Source organism: Nipponia nippon, unplaced genomic scaffold, assembly GCF_047370975.1.
Source record: "Nipponia nippon isolate SJK-2023a ecotype South Korea unplaced genomic scaffold, ASM4737097v1 scaffold_2, whole genome shotgun sequence".
NCBI lineage: Eukaryota > Metazoa > Chordata > Aves > Pelecaniformes > Threskiornithidae > Nipponia > Nipponia nippon.
Window position 1 is genome coordinate 37,854,083 of NW_028262336.1, and position 15,662 is coordinate 37,869,744.

Consider the following 15,662-nt stretch of genomic DNA (forward strand, 5'->3'; position numbering starts at 1 on the left):
AGGAAGCTGGGAAAGGAGAGAGGCTGATCATTAGGCTTTCTAGATCCGTTATTGCCAGGACCTCAAGAATCTGCCCCACCAGTCCCTCCTGAGCAGCCTTTCTCCAAGATGTCATAGGTATGGATGGCAAACAGCTGTGGGCATGCGTGCAAACGCACCAGGTAATGCCTACGCTGCAAGCTGAGCTAAAGGATCCTTCAGGTTGCAAATTCAGATGTTCAAGGGTTTGGAAATGTCAGAATCATGGTTCTGATGGTGACGCAAGCCTGGAAAAGCATCACCAATTTTGTGTATGTCCTCCCTGAGAGACTCAGTTCTTTGTGGCAGGTCCAGTGTGTGATGTACCCTGTGGCTCTGAGCAAGCCCATCATACACATCAAAGACTTATGAGTCTGTCAAGTCTGTGAATGGACTTTCTTACAGAAAGCAAAAGATGTTTTTGTAAAGTCCACAACTGCTGATTCCCGATTATCTTTAGAAATGTTTAAGCAACATAAATTTAGAGGGAAATGGTTAATGTTAGCTAGACTGCTTATGTTTCAGCATTTTGAAATGGCTGAGCTGTTTGTGGGGTTTTTGTTTGGTTGTGGGTTGGGGTTTTTTTGCCTTGAAAAGGGACTTATACTTTTAACCTGATGTAAAAACTGGAAGATGTTTGCCCAAGTCATAGGCAACTGAAAATTAAGTTATAATGGACAATTTTACGCAATCGTAATATAAATGTTTATACTACTTGGCATATATCTACAAATATATTTATTTACATTATAAGCTAAAGGAATCAAAGTGCCTACTGGAAGAAAGCTTGTAAACATGCAAATAGCCCATGAGATCTGCAGCAAGCTAGATCAGTGGAACAACAGAAGGTTTTCTTAAACTTACTGGCAATTGTCCCTGAAATAAGAAGCTACAATCAATAGATTTTAACAGTTTACATGCCATGATAGAAAAATAAACAAAGCCTTGCATGGTTATGTGCTCAATTTCCTTGTTTACCGCAAGGCTGTATCTTGAACTGTCACATTTCAGCTCTATTTTTAGGCAACATTTATGGAGAGGAACCACGATACCCAGAGCGCCTGTGAGCTGTGCGTTTCCCAGGGAGACCTCAGGGAGCAGCTGATGTCTTGTTTGTTCTTCCAAAGAGGGTAGCTCCGAGCCCCCTCTTTCCTGCCACATCCTTCTGAGAAAGGCGAAGGAGAAAGTTCCTTCCTCGTGCCCTTTGGGATGTGGCAGGGGCATCCTCGCGGGTGAGCGGGGCTGCCAGCACTGACTCCATGCCACGCAACCCTATAGACGAGCCACCGAGAGCTGTTGGATGAAGCGGAAATTGCATTTTGTAAAATAAGCCCGAAGTTTAATCATTCTTGAGGTAATGTACATAAGAAGGAAATGAAACTCCTCTAGAAGAGTGAAGTATTTGCTTATTGTCTGAGGAGCTAAATATTGTGAAAAAGGGGTCTATAAAGTGTTGTGTCAGTTTGTTACACAGCTTAGAGGGTAAACTTGCCTTTCACTAACTATAGACATAGTGATAGAAACCATCCCTTGGTGCAAGACTTGAAACCAAATTTAAAATGAAAGAGTTGGTGTGATTATACCATAAAATTCAGTCATACTTAAAACGAAAGCAAAACCCATAAAGGATTCACATGAATCCTTCAAGTGACATTAACCTCATGAAAAATCCGCTTTGCTGTCATCTGCAGGCATTTCACAAGAGGGAGGATTTAGTGCTGAGGAAGCACACAGTTTATTTAAACTTCCCCTCCAGCAGCTGTCGATGGATTTGAAACTTCCCCGTGTCCCCTCAGGGGCTCCCGGGTGAAGGTGATGATTTTGGTTCAGCACCTCAGGGGATGTGCACTCTCACCGCCCTGTTAAGAGAGGTAATCTGACTGCCGGGACTTTTATATGGTATAGCTAACACAAATAAATCAATTTAACAAACACTGCTTTTCCCTTTCCCCCTAAATGTGTTCACGGATGCCTGTGGCAGCACATAGAGGTCAGGCTGAGCAGCTGTTGCCATCATAATTTCCTATTTTCGGTCACACTTGACAAAACTGCGGTTTTCTCTCCTCTAGGAAAGACCAATGTCTGATCTCTGCTCAAATTTACTAAGTAAATAAAACATTGGGTGGTGTCCCTGTGGACATTTAGGAGTGTAAAAAGTGGCAAAGCAGGTTCGTTTGAGCTGCTCTAGACTGAGGGCAATAACTCCCATGGCACCCGTCTCTGCACTGCCTAAAAGCAGCCAAAGGGCCTCTCTCTGAAAGCAACACATATTCTACCATCTACATTTGTACAGATGACTCTCACTCTTTAGCTTTTATTCTATTTGCCCCTTCAAAGAGAGACAAAAGATGATGATTATTATTATTGTTGTTGTTATTATGAACTATTAAGATTATATTATAATTTTAATGTTAAATGTAATATGTACTAATACTATATAATCGATATAATTCTAAAACATAATTTAGTATCATTATTATCAATATCTGAAAATGGAGCTGGAATAATTTCTAGTATGCTCATCAGCAGAGAACCCATGTTTCAGTGCTGAGTCTTTATAATGAAGGTAAATTGCACTTAGATCCATTCATAGCTGCTTAAGCTTGGTCAAGGCTGTTTGGTTTTGTTTGAAATAGTAGCACATTTCTGTTTGTACCTCTTACCTGTACACTGAGTAAATGTAATACACAAGTCCGTGAAATCTCAGGAATTTTGTAACAGTCAAAATTCAATGACTACAGAATTGCATTTGTTAAATTCTTTTTGCATTGTGGTTGATCATTTAATGTGAATTCCTGGTCATCCTGAAATCATTGACAGCTTTTTAGTGGCTTCAATGGGACTAGGACATCAATGCAAATACATCCTACACAGACGAAGCAAAACACCCCACAGCGAAATAAAACTATTACTTTGCTACTAGAAAAATGCTATCAGCTGCAATTAAACTTAGTATGCTGTATGTAGAGGTAATTTCTGCAAAAATATAGGCAGCTCCTAGCTATTTTTATACCTATTTGGTTATAACAACGTCTTATAACTGGTATAGTTATAAGCCGCAGTTTCCCTTTTTTGGTGGTGGTGTAGTTCAAAAGCTCTCTGGTTTTGCACCTGACAAGCCAAAGACATATACATTCTAATCTTGTCCAAAAAGAAGACTGTACCAATTTATCTCAATCTTTTCTAAATTGAAGTAGTTAAATTGATACGTGTGTGTGTGTGTGTGTGTGTGCAGCTGATGGTGTTCATCTACATTTCTCTTTCAATTAATCTCTCTGGCAGTTGCAGCACATCCTGCCTACCAACCAGTCCTTGTGTGGGCTTGGGAGAAGTTCAAAGACTGTAACTAGAAAAGGATTGGGCTGCAAACAAGACAAAGCAGAACTGAAACTAAAGTCCCAATGTGTTTTGCTTATTGCTCAGATCTCCTTTGCAGCACGACATCTCACCGTGCCCCAAATTAGGAGGCTTGCCAACAGGGACTGTTTGAAGCCTGTTTGATAGACCACATTTTCTAATGCTGTTTAAACACATTGCCCTTTCTAGAGCGGCAGTGCAGAAGTAATTAACATTTACCAAATTCTAGCAACAATTTGTCTTTGTAGGACTTGAGCTTAATAACCACCTTTAAACTTCTGCTGACAGTCATTCTCACCTTTCTCCTTAGGATTCCACTTGGCCAACATTTAAGCAGACAGATGCTGGCACTCCCAACACACTAAGTGGTTCTGCTCACCCTCAGCGTCTTGTCCCTGTCCCTGGGCTCCCTGTTTCTTCACGCTATTGTAAATATTTGTGCAGTTGCTCAAGGAAGTGATACAGCTGGGAAAAAAAAAGAAAGAAAACAGGTTGCTTTCAACCATATCAATCTCCTGATGCTATTTTGCCGTGTGGATATAGAACCAATTTTGCCAGCAGAGGGGAGGAGGTAGCATGGCTAAGTATGATGGTTGGAGGCGAGGGGAGAGCAGGACAACATCTTTCAGTGGCTGTGCTGACTTGGAGTGTTTGTCAAACAGTACACCCTTCAGTTCAACCTTTTCTTTCACGTGATGCCTCCTCCTAAGGAATTCTTCACAATCACTGATATTTGTCATGTTTACTAAGTGCATCTAGTGTCATCTCACCCTGGGAGCTGAGCATGTCTGACTCTTACTCCCTGGGATGCCACGTAGGAGTCCTGGCCACTGGGGTTCAACCCACAGTTAGCATCAAATATTCGGCAATAACAAATGGGGAGAAAGACTTTGCCATGGCCTATCTGAAAGACAGGAGTAAATCAAAAACTTATTTGTGCTTACATGTTCCTGTAATTAAACCACTAGCACACTGAAGTCTTAATCCAATTGAAAGTTCTTTGATTACAGCATTTAAAAATGTGCCTTCATTACAAACTCAGTAGGCCCACTTAATTTGTAATTATAAACATTAATAAGTGGTATAGGAAAATCAGGGCAGCCTGGAGGATTTGAGGATGGTAACTGCTCCTGAGATGGACGCGGATGTGTTGCTCAGGAGTGGAGTTGATCAGAAGCTGCTACCAGGCAACCTGGGACCTGAGGGGAACCTCCTGGGATGAGGGGCAGGATCTACTGCATCTCATCTCCTTCCAGAGGGAGAAGAGACTTGCAAGGTCCTCCCCACCACTGTCTGCTCTGAGCGCAGACAGTGCAGCCCCACGGGAAGCAGAGTGGGGCCACGTGCTCTTTTCCTCAGGGCTGCCAGAGAACCAAGTGTCGGCAAATGACCTCCACAGCAAATCTGGTTAAAAGTCTTTCAGACTGGCTTTATCACAAGCATAGATATAAGAGAAATTGGGCTATCCAAATCATTGAACAAAAAAGACCCCAGCCCCTGGCTTTGTGTCGGTGCTTTTTGGATCAGGGCAGAGAAGTCGTAATGGTCATGAAAATGACCATGACAACAGCAGTGACCTCTCTGACTCAGCATGGTCTTTGGTCCCATACCTGCCTTTTTATTGAACCCTTAATTCAATTAGGGTCCCTGGGATAGGACTTAGGCTTGACTTAACTAAACTCTGGTTTTTGCATGCAGTTTTCCCACCAGCTACTTTGCTGGTCCATTATTGGTTCCAGATACCAAAGTAACAGGACAGGAAAAGGGACCACAGACTGGCAACCGTTTCAAACTACACAAAGTAATCAAATGAATCTCCTTTTATAATGCCAAGAATGAAAAAGTGGTAACAAAGCAACAGTTACTCGAAAAGATTACAGATTAATCGTAAATTAGTATTAAGGGCACTCAGAAAACCACAACCCGTTTTCATAGAAGAAAGGCCTAGTGGTCACTGCTGTTTCATGGCTCACCTGCTAGCTCTACTACATTGCCATTTTGAAGGCAGATGGAATGGGAGACAATGGCCTAGGCAGGGTTTGTAGGCATCCATCTGCCATCAGTGCAAGCTCTGAAGCAGACGAGGCAGCGGATGAACATGTAATAGTCTCGAGGTTTTGAACTCTACCTGTTATTTCCACCTCAGAGAAGAAAGCTTCCCATGCTCGGTGGGAGCACAGCTAGCATGTTAAAGGGCAGCACTGGCCTCCTTCAGAGGAAGCGCTCTAATGTTTTAGGAGGCTGGGAAGCAGAAGTTCAAGGTAAGCGATAAAGTTACTGTAGTTGAACATGTTACTTTACATCACCTGAGGTAATGTGACTTGTTCTGAGCATGCGTCACCTGAAAGGTATTGTGCCTTGATAGAAAACCTCTCCCTGGAGGTTCAAGCCCCTTCCTGTCCTTCTGGCCTCCTCCGTGCCTTCCTGCCCTCCCCATCAGTGCTCCTTTGACACTGATGCCAGCCAGCCCAGGGAGCCAAAATGGCAGAAAGCAAATCCCTTCTGCTGAAGGGTGAGTTTTAACTGACACCCAACAGCGCTGGAGGAGCCCCAGTGTTAGCGAGGAGGAGGAAGAGTGGGAACAGGAGCTGGGCACAGCAGAAGGGGAGCGGGACTGCCTTTTCAGCTGCATCAGGTTGTTAGACAGGCTTCGCTGTAATGTCAAACCACACCTTGAGTTACACCATGCCACCATTGAGGCTGGTTATGTGAGTGTGTGGGATCGATTTACCAGCAGCTACCTGACGGGCGGTAACATGGCCATCTGCCATTGCTTCATTTTATTGTCACGCTGTTAATGATGCAGTTGCCTTCTCATTTAAGGCTAGCATTACCTGCAGCTGTAAAGGAAGTGTTCCCATTACGGGGTGAGTCCCATTAGCTGCAGGGGTAGACCTGAAGAGCTTAGACCTCTGTGTGCAGGCCAGCCTGCGGCTGGGTTCTTGTCGAATGCAGTCAGGGATGCTAAACTAGAATTACAGAAATATAAAGCACACGCTAAGCATGCGTGCCTGTGCAGCAGTGTTACAGAAGAGGCCAAGGCAGAAGGACATTTTGGGACAAGACAGGTCTCTTCTAACTTTAGACCTCTACAGCTACGCTGATGTAGCTGGCAAGGCTCCCTTTGGAGTCAACTGAAGAGAAGCAAGCCCTTTTAGGATGCAGTTCATCCCATCCTGGTGTAGATACACACACCTAACGGTGATAAATACTTCTCTGAAATTTTAAAGGGGCTAAATTCTGCATAGGCAACTATTTTTAAATGAGAGAGTTGTGCCCTACAAGGGCCTGTTTCTTTCCAGCTGACACTGCAGAGAGCCTTCAGTGGCTTGCTGGAGCGCACGTTTGGCCAGAGGAGTCCCACCATTTCTCTCCCGAGACCTGGAGGATGAGGAAATGTGAGCAACATATTTCTCCGTGTTTGCAGAATCATAAACACATTCTCATTGCAAAGCAATAACTAAAAATTGCGTCAGACTCGGAGGGAAAGGTAGTGATGAAAGAAGGAACTGCATTCCATTCTCTGAAAGACAAAGAACAAAAAGCTTTTGAAAGAAGAAAATTGCCACAAATTCAGCTTTGTTCTGGACTGACGCAGATATTTCTATGCAGTGTGATGCTGACCACACAGCTGCTTCTTTACAGCTAAGCTTTGACACCTGTAATGAAGTTTGTTTTGGTTTGTTTTGCCATTAGCATCTTAAGATGTATCTTTTATTTAGAAAAGTGTTATTTGGCTTTAAAGGGTGGTGGTTCTGCTATAGCAGTGAGAAGCGAAGGTTTGTCAACTTCGCAGTACCCGCAGTAGGAATGTTTTGTCAACAGAGTGCACAGGTTGGACTTTTGTACAGCTGCAGTACCAGAATTGGTACCTATTGTGCTTGACCTTGATGTCTGTACGTTTTATTTCTTCCGGCGAAGGTTTTGACTGCTGATTTCCACTCGCTCATTCTGGGGCTGTTGGTGATGGGCTACTTAGCATATTAATGGCAATAAACACTCTTCAGAGAGTTTTTTAAACAGTCACACTTCATCACAGATTGCTAAACTTCCCTTGCATTATTTTATTAAATAGTATGTAGTATATTCAAATTACATTTATACTTAACATGTCTGAGATGTTTATGTAAGTATAAAATATATGTTTAAGAACAAGTTCTTCTCTCTCCTTAAATCTGGGCTTCATCTGCTGTTTAGTTTAAATGAGAGGACACAACTGGCCATGGCATAATGACATTTATCTGGTTTTATAAAAAAAAATGCAGTCCTGTAACATTTTTGAAAGGAGGCAGGCATACACTCTGACAGCTTCTTTCTCCTTGAGAAGACTGTGTATCCCCTTGCCTCTACCTCTGCCTGGGACAAGAAAACATGCAAAAATGCTGTCATTTAAGCCAGGCTGCTAATATTTGATCCTCCAAGGGTTAAGTAGTGTCATTGCACAGTTTCACTTCCTCTCCGTCAGAGACAGAGCTACACTGTATGAAATAATTTGTTTATATTCCTTTCCTATTCCAGACAGACTTAGGGAGCACATTAGTATGACTACTGCGTCAAACACTCTTGCATTCCTTTTGCACAGAGCAATTGAAAATTAATTTTTTGAGAGGTTTGTTTTTTGGTTTTTTTTTTTGACCTCTTCTCTAAATGGAAGCGATCCTCCAAAAATTTTGCATTAGATAAGTAATTGGCCCGGATATAAGCCTTTGCCCTGTAGAAACATTTTCAAGTGTTTGGAGTGATAAACCGTGTCTCTAGAGACCAGTAATCCAGCAGATTGCTATGATTCTGTCTGTGGCAGATGTGATAGATGCATAAGTTCAGGTATGCATTTCAGGTGAGTAAATTTAGGCTAGTATTAAACAATCACTTTGGATAATGTAAAGGAAAATGCTTGTAAAGAAGTTTTATGGAGCATATATGCCTGTTGGATCATAAATAAATGTCTGCTAGAAGAAGAGCTCATTGACAGCTCTCAGCAGCAAGCCTGTGTGACCATGCTACAGACACATTCAGTCTGAAGCACCTGAATGGGGGCAGGGTGGGGACAAGAGGGGAAATCAGGGATGTAAAAGGCTAAATCCAGAGTGTGCTGCAAGATGTTCAGCATTCATACTCAGGCTATACTCTCCACTCAGTTGTGCAGGAAATAGTGACAAGATTGGTGACAAACTACAAGAACTTTTTTGAAGTTACTCTAAGGAATGGAAGCAGGACAGAAGAGTCTGGGGAAAGGTACAGGAACGGAAAAGAGATGTTGGGGGAAAGGGAGCAGAAAGAAGAATTTCTTCTACTAGACAGCCTTCCTCTCCTCCATAGTCTTCTTTGGGCAGCCTAGTCTTGCTCTAGGGACAGCTGTACAAGCTGTAATTTGACGCAGGTCCTTTGCCTGACCCTTTTGTATTCCCTGCTACCTTATTTCCTCTAGCCGAAATACACAGGAAACACACCTGCAAGGAATATATATGTATTTAAATGGTGCAGATGGTCTTGTGGAGAGAACGGCCTCGCTTCTTGACTCCACCACTAGGCTTCTCTGCCACGGTAGGTCATTTCCATTTGCCATTTCAATGCTGCTCCTCTCCCACAGCGTGAATCGTCTTCCCCCTGCCTGCCTTGAAATGAAGTCAGGCACCTCCCCAGCTCAGGATGGCAGGCTGCCACCTGGGGTTTTGCCAGCGGCAATTTAAGAGGAAGGTGGGCAATTCGTTGTGTGGCAGGACTGGAAAGGGCTCTTTAGCTAGAAAAGAGACGTTGCAGTGAAAATTTCTTGCAATGGAGAAATACTTGGATGTTCTTAATTTCAAGGAAACTGTTGGTAGTTTATGTGGGTCGTTTGCCAAGGATTTATTATGCATGTGTATTCAAATAAAGGCCGTGATATTTGCTTAGCAGCAGGAGAGCATTAGTGTGTGACAATGCTCTCTTGCATCCATTCCCCAGGATCTGGCCAAAGCCACCTTTCCATGCACTGTATGAAAAAAAGTGCCCTGAGCAAACGTCTCTTAAAGATGGCAACTCAAAGCTTTCTTCTATAGTTTCCTCTAATGCTGTTACTTATCTGCATACTCATTTTCTTAACCAGTTGTGCTACAATCTGCCTTTTGTGTGCATGGCCTCAGCCTCTGAGCAATGCAGAGTTTACAGCCGGGTAGAAATGGAGACACCACCACGTAGCATTAGCTGGGTTCCTCCACCCCAGGAACATGTCTCCAATTCAGGCCGTGCTCAATAGGCACAGAATAAAACTACTGAAGGAGGGAAAAGTTTGCTTAATGCTTAATGGGGAGTCAATAAGAAAGTCCATACTGCATGATAATTCAATGGATGAGAGAAACCCTGAGAGCTTATAGAGACCCTGTGGAGGAAAAAACAGAGATGTGAAAGACTAATGATTGATGCTTAGTATTTGAAAGACATACAAAAAAATCCTAGTTAAGTCTCTCTGCTAGGTGAATCACTGCCACCAGTATTAAAATGTCAGAAGATACTAATGTTCAAAATGATTGCTGAGATGGCAGTTCTTTTCTAAATCCCTGTTTTCAGTTGCTCCATATCTTGCCTTTGGAAGTGAAATTTCTCCATTAGCCTTGACTTGGAAATGAAAAACTGGGGACTTCTGAAACTCAATTTTAAACAATGCTGCCCAGCATAAAATAGACTCTGTTGTTCTTCTGAAAAATGTGTGGCTGCCTGACATTTTCTAGCAAAGCTGCTGGCTTTATAATTTTCAGTCTTATGATTTTGACAGGTTGGGAAAAAATGTGAAAGGAGAAATACTACATAGATATTAGGGCTTAGGAAAAATTGCTCTATATTTAGCAAAAGTTAAATTTCATTTTTTATATTCAGAAAAAAAATTAATTACTGGTGACACAGATGCTCTTAAAAAGAGTTTTGAAACCATTCTTTCAGATACAAATAAGCATCCAATTTTATTAAAAGGGTTATTTGGAAGTATCATACAGCTCGTGTATAGGCATGATGATTCAAGTCTTGTATTTTGAGTGAGCGCTGCTCAGAAGTGCCTACTGCGAAGCCCGAAGCCCACCTAACCCGCCAGCTGGTTACCTGCGGTTGGGTTTGTAGTGGCAGAACCGGAGGGAAAGCAAACCCTCGGGGTGTCACGGAGACAGGACCGCAGCCTGAGCAGGATAAATTGCAGGCCTTGTGGTGATCTGGGCTTCAGAGAATGCACTCACCGTGGCCTCATAAAATGGCTCCAAACAGAATTTAAAAAAATAAGGATTTTTAAGGTCCATGAATGTTTGGATGACGGAGAGGAAGGGCTCTGTTTTCGTGCCTCTGCAGTGGAAACGGCTGCTGGCGAATGATGACTCTATCGACGGAAATTTTTGCCTGGAAACGTAGTTATAGATCAGTAGCTGAACTGTTACTAACAGAAAAGCAGAACTTTTGTAACAGAGCAGGCATCCCACTTGTGGAGCAGTGGTTTTCTATCCGTGAGCCGCAGACCCACTGAGCCCTGTAAGGCGAGGGTGAACGATAGCTCCCTGCTCTGCTGAACCTGATTAAAGTTAACAGCTCGACAGTAACGAGGGGCCTGTGAGAGGCTGTAAAGGCTGACAGCGGTCCGCTTTCTTAAATTCTTTAGGAATCACTGCTCTCACAGCAGGGGTGTGTCTTTTGATTACGTTTTAAACGAATCCCTTTTATAAACAGTTAAGGATACGCCATTAGGCAGCCGACCAGTTCTCCACCTAGGCAGTAACCTCTTGCTGGCACAGATTCATTTCCTTTCAGCGAAGTACTTAAGTACATGCTTAACTTTAACCACCTGAACTGTCCCACTGGAGCCATGGAGATGACTCATGAACTAAAGTTAGGCCCCTGCTTGCGTATCTTGCTGACTGTGGGCTTCTGCAGCATCAACTGCCAGATGTTTGGGAGAGGAAATGAAAGAAACTCTGTAGTGGACAGTTAAGGGAATAATTTACTAACAGAGGAAACTTTGTATTGCTTCCAAATATCTGAAATGTGATCTAACGTGACTGTAGATATTTTGGTAGTCCAGACATAGGTTTAAGCCATTTTTAGTCCAACTCAGGTCTTGATCTTTTATGTTTATTCCCCTGGTTTCTTCTTTAATGCTCCAGACTGTCTACATGGGGCTTTATCAACTTTACGCTTTTGTCCTAATTTATGTATGCATTAATATTCTTCATGCACTTACCATTAAATACAAAATTGCTGGGTAAGAACGTATAATAGAAGAAAGAAAAATGCTGTGCTCTGTAGATGTAACCGTGCGTTGTAGAAAGGCTAGAGTAAAAGATGGTGGGGTTTCCAGTACACCTCTACTTTTGCAATCCATGCACTGGTTTTCTTTTCTTTTTTCCTTTCCAGCATAGTCATCTTTCATTTGGATTGACTTCTGATAGCTCCGTAAGGGAACCAGGCACCAGCTATGCACAAATAGCATAGTGTTGGGATAGTGTTAACAAGAGTCTTCGGCCTGAAAATCTCACAACAAATTTCTATGCCATAAGCGGCACCCATTACAATAAGGTCTTTCATTCAGATTATACAACCCCGCACAATGCCCCACACTGGGCAGTTAAGACAGTCAGAGCCCAGTTTTAAACGCAGCCCTTCCCACAAATCAACACACAGGCGAGATACCTCCCATGTATCCCGTATAGGGTGAACGAGACAATTGTCGCTTGCTAGGACCTAGTGCATTTTGCAGAAGTGCTGTTTGTTTGTCTAGCTCTGGGTTACGCGGAGTTTTAGAGAAAAGTATTGCAGACTTGTGGCAGGCTGACACAATCTCAGAGAGAGCAAGTGAAAGACTTATTAGGGGAATTTCCTTCTCCTTAAATACAGCTTTCTCTGAGGGCTGACACTTCGTTTCTTCCCAGTGCCACCTCCAAGGGTTTTAATTCCCCAAGTGACAGTAATACAATAAAACTTGGCTATCTCCTGTCTTCATCAACAGTGTGGACTTAGCCCGGTGCCTCCTGAAATCCCCCTGGACTGTTCATACACAGGTGACCATCTCAGATCTTAGCTGAGTTACTTCCACTGGGCCAAATTGTCTAAGCTGCTGTTCCATTTGCTGCTAATTTCTGCAGAGAGGTCAAGCACTGCCTGGGTCTAATGCTTACTTTAAAAGCAGGTTGCTCCAGCACAGGCCTGAGACAGACTAGAAGGGGACTGCATAGGAAGCCTTGTCTTGCTAATGCATGGCCAGGGGATTTTCTGCAGGGGAATGGAGGCCGGCAAGACAGCCCTTTCTGCAAGCACGAGCTTCATTTTGAAAAGCGCTGGAGAAATAGTACACAAGAGGCCACACTCAAAATATAACCGACTGCTTTAAATTCCTTCGGTATGAGTTCTGCCTTTCCTTAACGTCTATGGGAACTCTGCCAGTAACTGCCCTTGCGCTACGGTTTCTCCCTTTATGTTAGTGTCCAGCAAAGCCTGATCTCCACATCATTAACTCAGAAGATGGCACAGCACTGATTTCTAGTCTGAAACAGCAAACAAATTTATTGCGAATATGTACCTTATTCTTGACCTCCCTTTCATCCTATATGACAGCTACTTTTAGTTATGTCATATCCTATACGGCAGGCCTCTCTTCCTTGCTAACACTAGAAGGGAAACAAAGGCTTGTTGTTTCTCTGAAGTACTAGAGGTACTCTTAGTTTCCATCCAGAAAAGCCCTTCCCACCATTTATTCTGTCCAGAGAAAGATCATAGATAGCAGTGGATGAAACAGTGACTGAAACAGTGACTGATGTTTTAGAAAGTTCCTCCACTGATGTTTGAGCAGAGGAGCCAGGAAGGGAATAAATAGCTACAGTTCTTCAGTCCAAATAGGTAACCCTAATTGCCTAAAAACTCCTTAGGGTGTATCTTTTTTTGAGTTGTTCCTCAGCTTGCAGTCTACATATGATATGCACAGCCACCATCAGTATTGCTCCGTACTGAGTCTCGAATATAATTCAGAACAAAAATGAAATACTCAGCTGGGCAAGGGCATTCAGAATGGTCATATGCTGGTTTTCTCTGGTGGAGAAGGAGGGTTTCACCTCTGGGGAATTCTTGCCTCGCTCCAGGCAGCTGCCATCAGGGCCGTCAGCTCTTGCACAACAGCTTCTCGGTCTGGGCAAGTGGGGTGACCACTGTTGGTACCAAGCTATTGGTCTGCTCGGAGCTTTGCAACCCAGGCTTACGCTCCTAGGCAGGTGGGTCAATAACACTGAGAACTTTATAAAAAATAGTCCTAGGCTCATCAATATACACCAATATAAAATTGTTTTGGGATATGTGACCTTTCAAAATGTATTAGCTTGCACATGGGACTGCCTTAGCTTCCAGTCTACTGAAGTGCCTACGTAACGTGCAGCGTTGTATGTACTGGATCAGCAGCCTCTCACCCTGCCATGAATGAGGAATAAGGAAAGGGAAAGGACGCAAAATCCTCTTGGCTCCTTGTGCAAAGAGCAGCTGCAGTCCAACTCCTGGAACTCAGGACAGGGTCTGTGGGTCTCCCCTGACGGGGGTCCTGTTTGGGTTCACTTGTGTATTGCAGCAGGAGACTTCTTACCCTGACCTGTCTCACTGCTTGGCAAGAAGCGAGAATGCCTTCATACAGAAAAGCTGCAGCTTTCTAAATAATGTTACAGCTCCTATTCCAGACTGTATCCTAAACCTTGCTGGGGAATGTGGCCAAGGCAGCCACTGCTCCTGTACCAGGTCCTGATGCCAGCTGGGTCCTTGGCACTGACATCTTAAGGCACTTTCCCAGCCCTGGGAGGTCCTATGCCAGGGAAGTAGGTGGTATCATTTCAGAGAGACACCCCCCCCCCCCCCCGCTTAGCTCAACTCAGCTGATGAGAAAAAACAGCTTTGTCCCTCCAGGGAATTTAACTAACATTTGCCTACTGTGGTTTGACCGACAAACCGAAATGTTGGAAGTGGCCCCTCACCTGTAAGGAGGGCTGGAAGAGTGATGCACGGAGTTCAGGCTGCAGTCAGCCCCTTCAGTCCTGCTCAGTCAGTGTGGTACACATCTTTTAAAAAGCAAAAGGTGATTCTGGATTTGGATGGCAAATACTTGACTTGCTGGTAGGCTTAGCCACAATAGCTTCCCAAGCCCAGGTTCTTTGCTGTAGGCATTGGATACGTGGTTTTGTTATTCTTTTCAGGCTCACTCTGTCGTTTTTTTTTTAATATTACTGTGTACATTTATGGGTGAATTGCTTCATATATATTTCTGAGAAGAAAATTTGTTTTTATAAATGCATGGATGCATATAACAAATTAAACTGATATATTAAAAATAGCAACATAAAAAGATCTCTTATCCAAGTAAAGAGACTACACCACAAAACGGCTTTATTGAAAAAGTGTCTTGTAATGCTCATTTCATTCTTGTAAACAATGCATCTTTTTAAATGTGGAGTGCAAAAATTACATACAATACTTTGGTTCAGAAATCTGCTGGCTGATTTTCTGAATCACTGTTTTTAATATAGGGACTGTGGGCGTCTAAAAAGGGTTCTATATATAATTCTGAAGAGCCATCTCATTCAGTTGCTGCAACTTACTTTACCAGTTTCTCCTGATTCATTTGTTTCTGAATGCTAAGCATTTTAAGAGTACAGACTGAGCAAAAATGCTCTATATAGATCATTATAGTTTGCAGCTCCGTGACTTCCCAAGAGGTTATTATATCTCAAGCAGTGAGAAACAACTCTCACTGAGTAAGAAATTATTCCGTTGTGCAGTATTATTCAAGCAATTAGAAATCATACTGTGTACAAAATACCAGATCTCTAGGTAGCAATTTCTGATGTTGTATCATGCCTACTTAAGTGTGTAGCTACAGCAGAAGAAGTACTATGTTAACAATACAAGCATTTTTAAACCGATAGACTAACCGATTCAGAAAAACTACAATATACTGTAATTGCAATGCACCTTTCCATTGGCTTTAGACATCTCAATTCCCCATTCCAGAATCTCCTGGATTCCTAATTTCCCTGCCATTCATAAACTCTCCATCTGGCCAAGGAGAGTGAAGTATATTTCTTTGAAACCCATCACAGCAGTATTTAATAGCATGGAGAAGAAATCCACAGTAAGCAAGAGGTAACGTCCACTTTCCTTCCACAGCACTCCTGACTCTAACTGTTCCAAAATGCCCAAAACCTGGGTTTGCGTTTTTCTTGGCTAGTACAACAGAATGCCATAAAACTAAGCAGAGCATTTCTAAATATTTCCTTCTGAAGACCCATAGTCAGCCTTTTTCTTTA

General features: G+C 42.9%; 1 long non-coding RNA gene across 1 annotated transcript in view; it reads right to left on the bottom strand.

Annotated features, from left to right (window-relative positions):
* Nucleotides 1–878: 878 nt before the first annotated feature.
* Nucleotides 879–15,662, bottom strand: part of LOC148055748 (uncharacterized) — a 36,050-nt gene continuing 21,266 nt past the window's right edge. Inside the window, exons 3-4 of the long non-coding RNA XR_015704691.1 lie at nt 3,674–3,840; nt 879–1,311 (exon numbers count right to left, since the gene is read on the bottom strand). This is a non-coding gene — a long non-coding RNA (uncharacterized LOC148055748). The remainder of the gene's footprint in view (nt 1,312–3,673; nt 3,841–15,662) is intronic.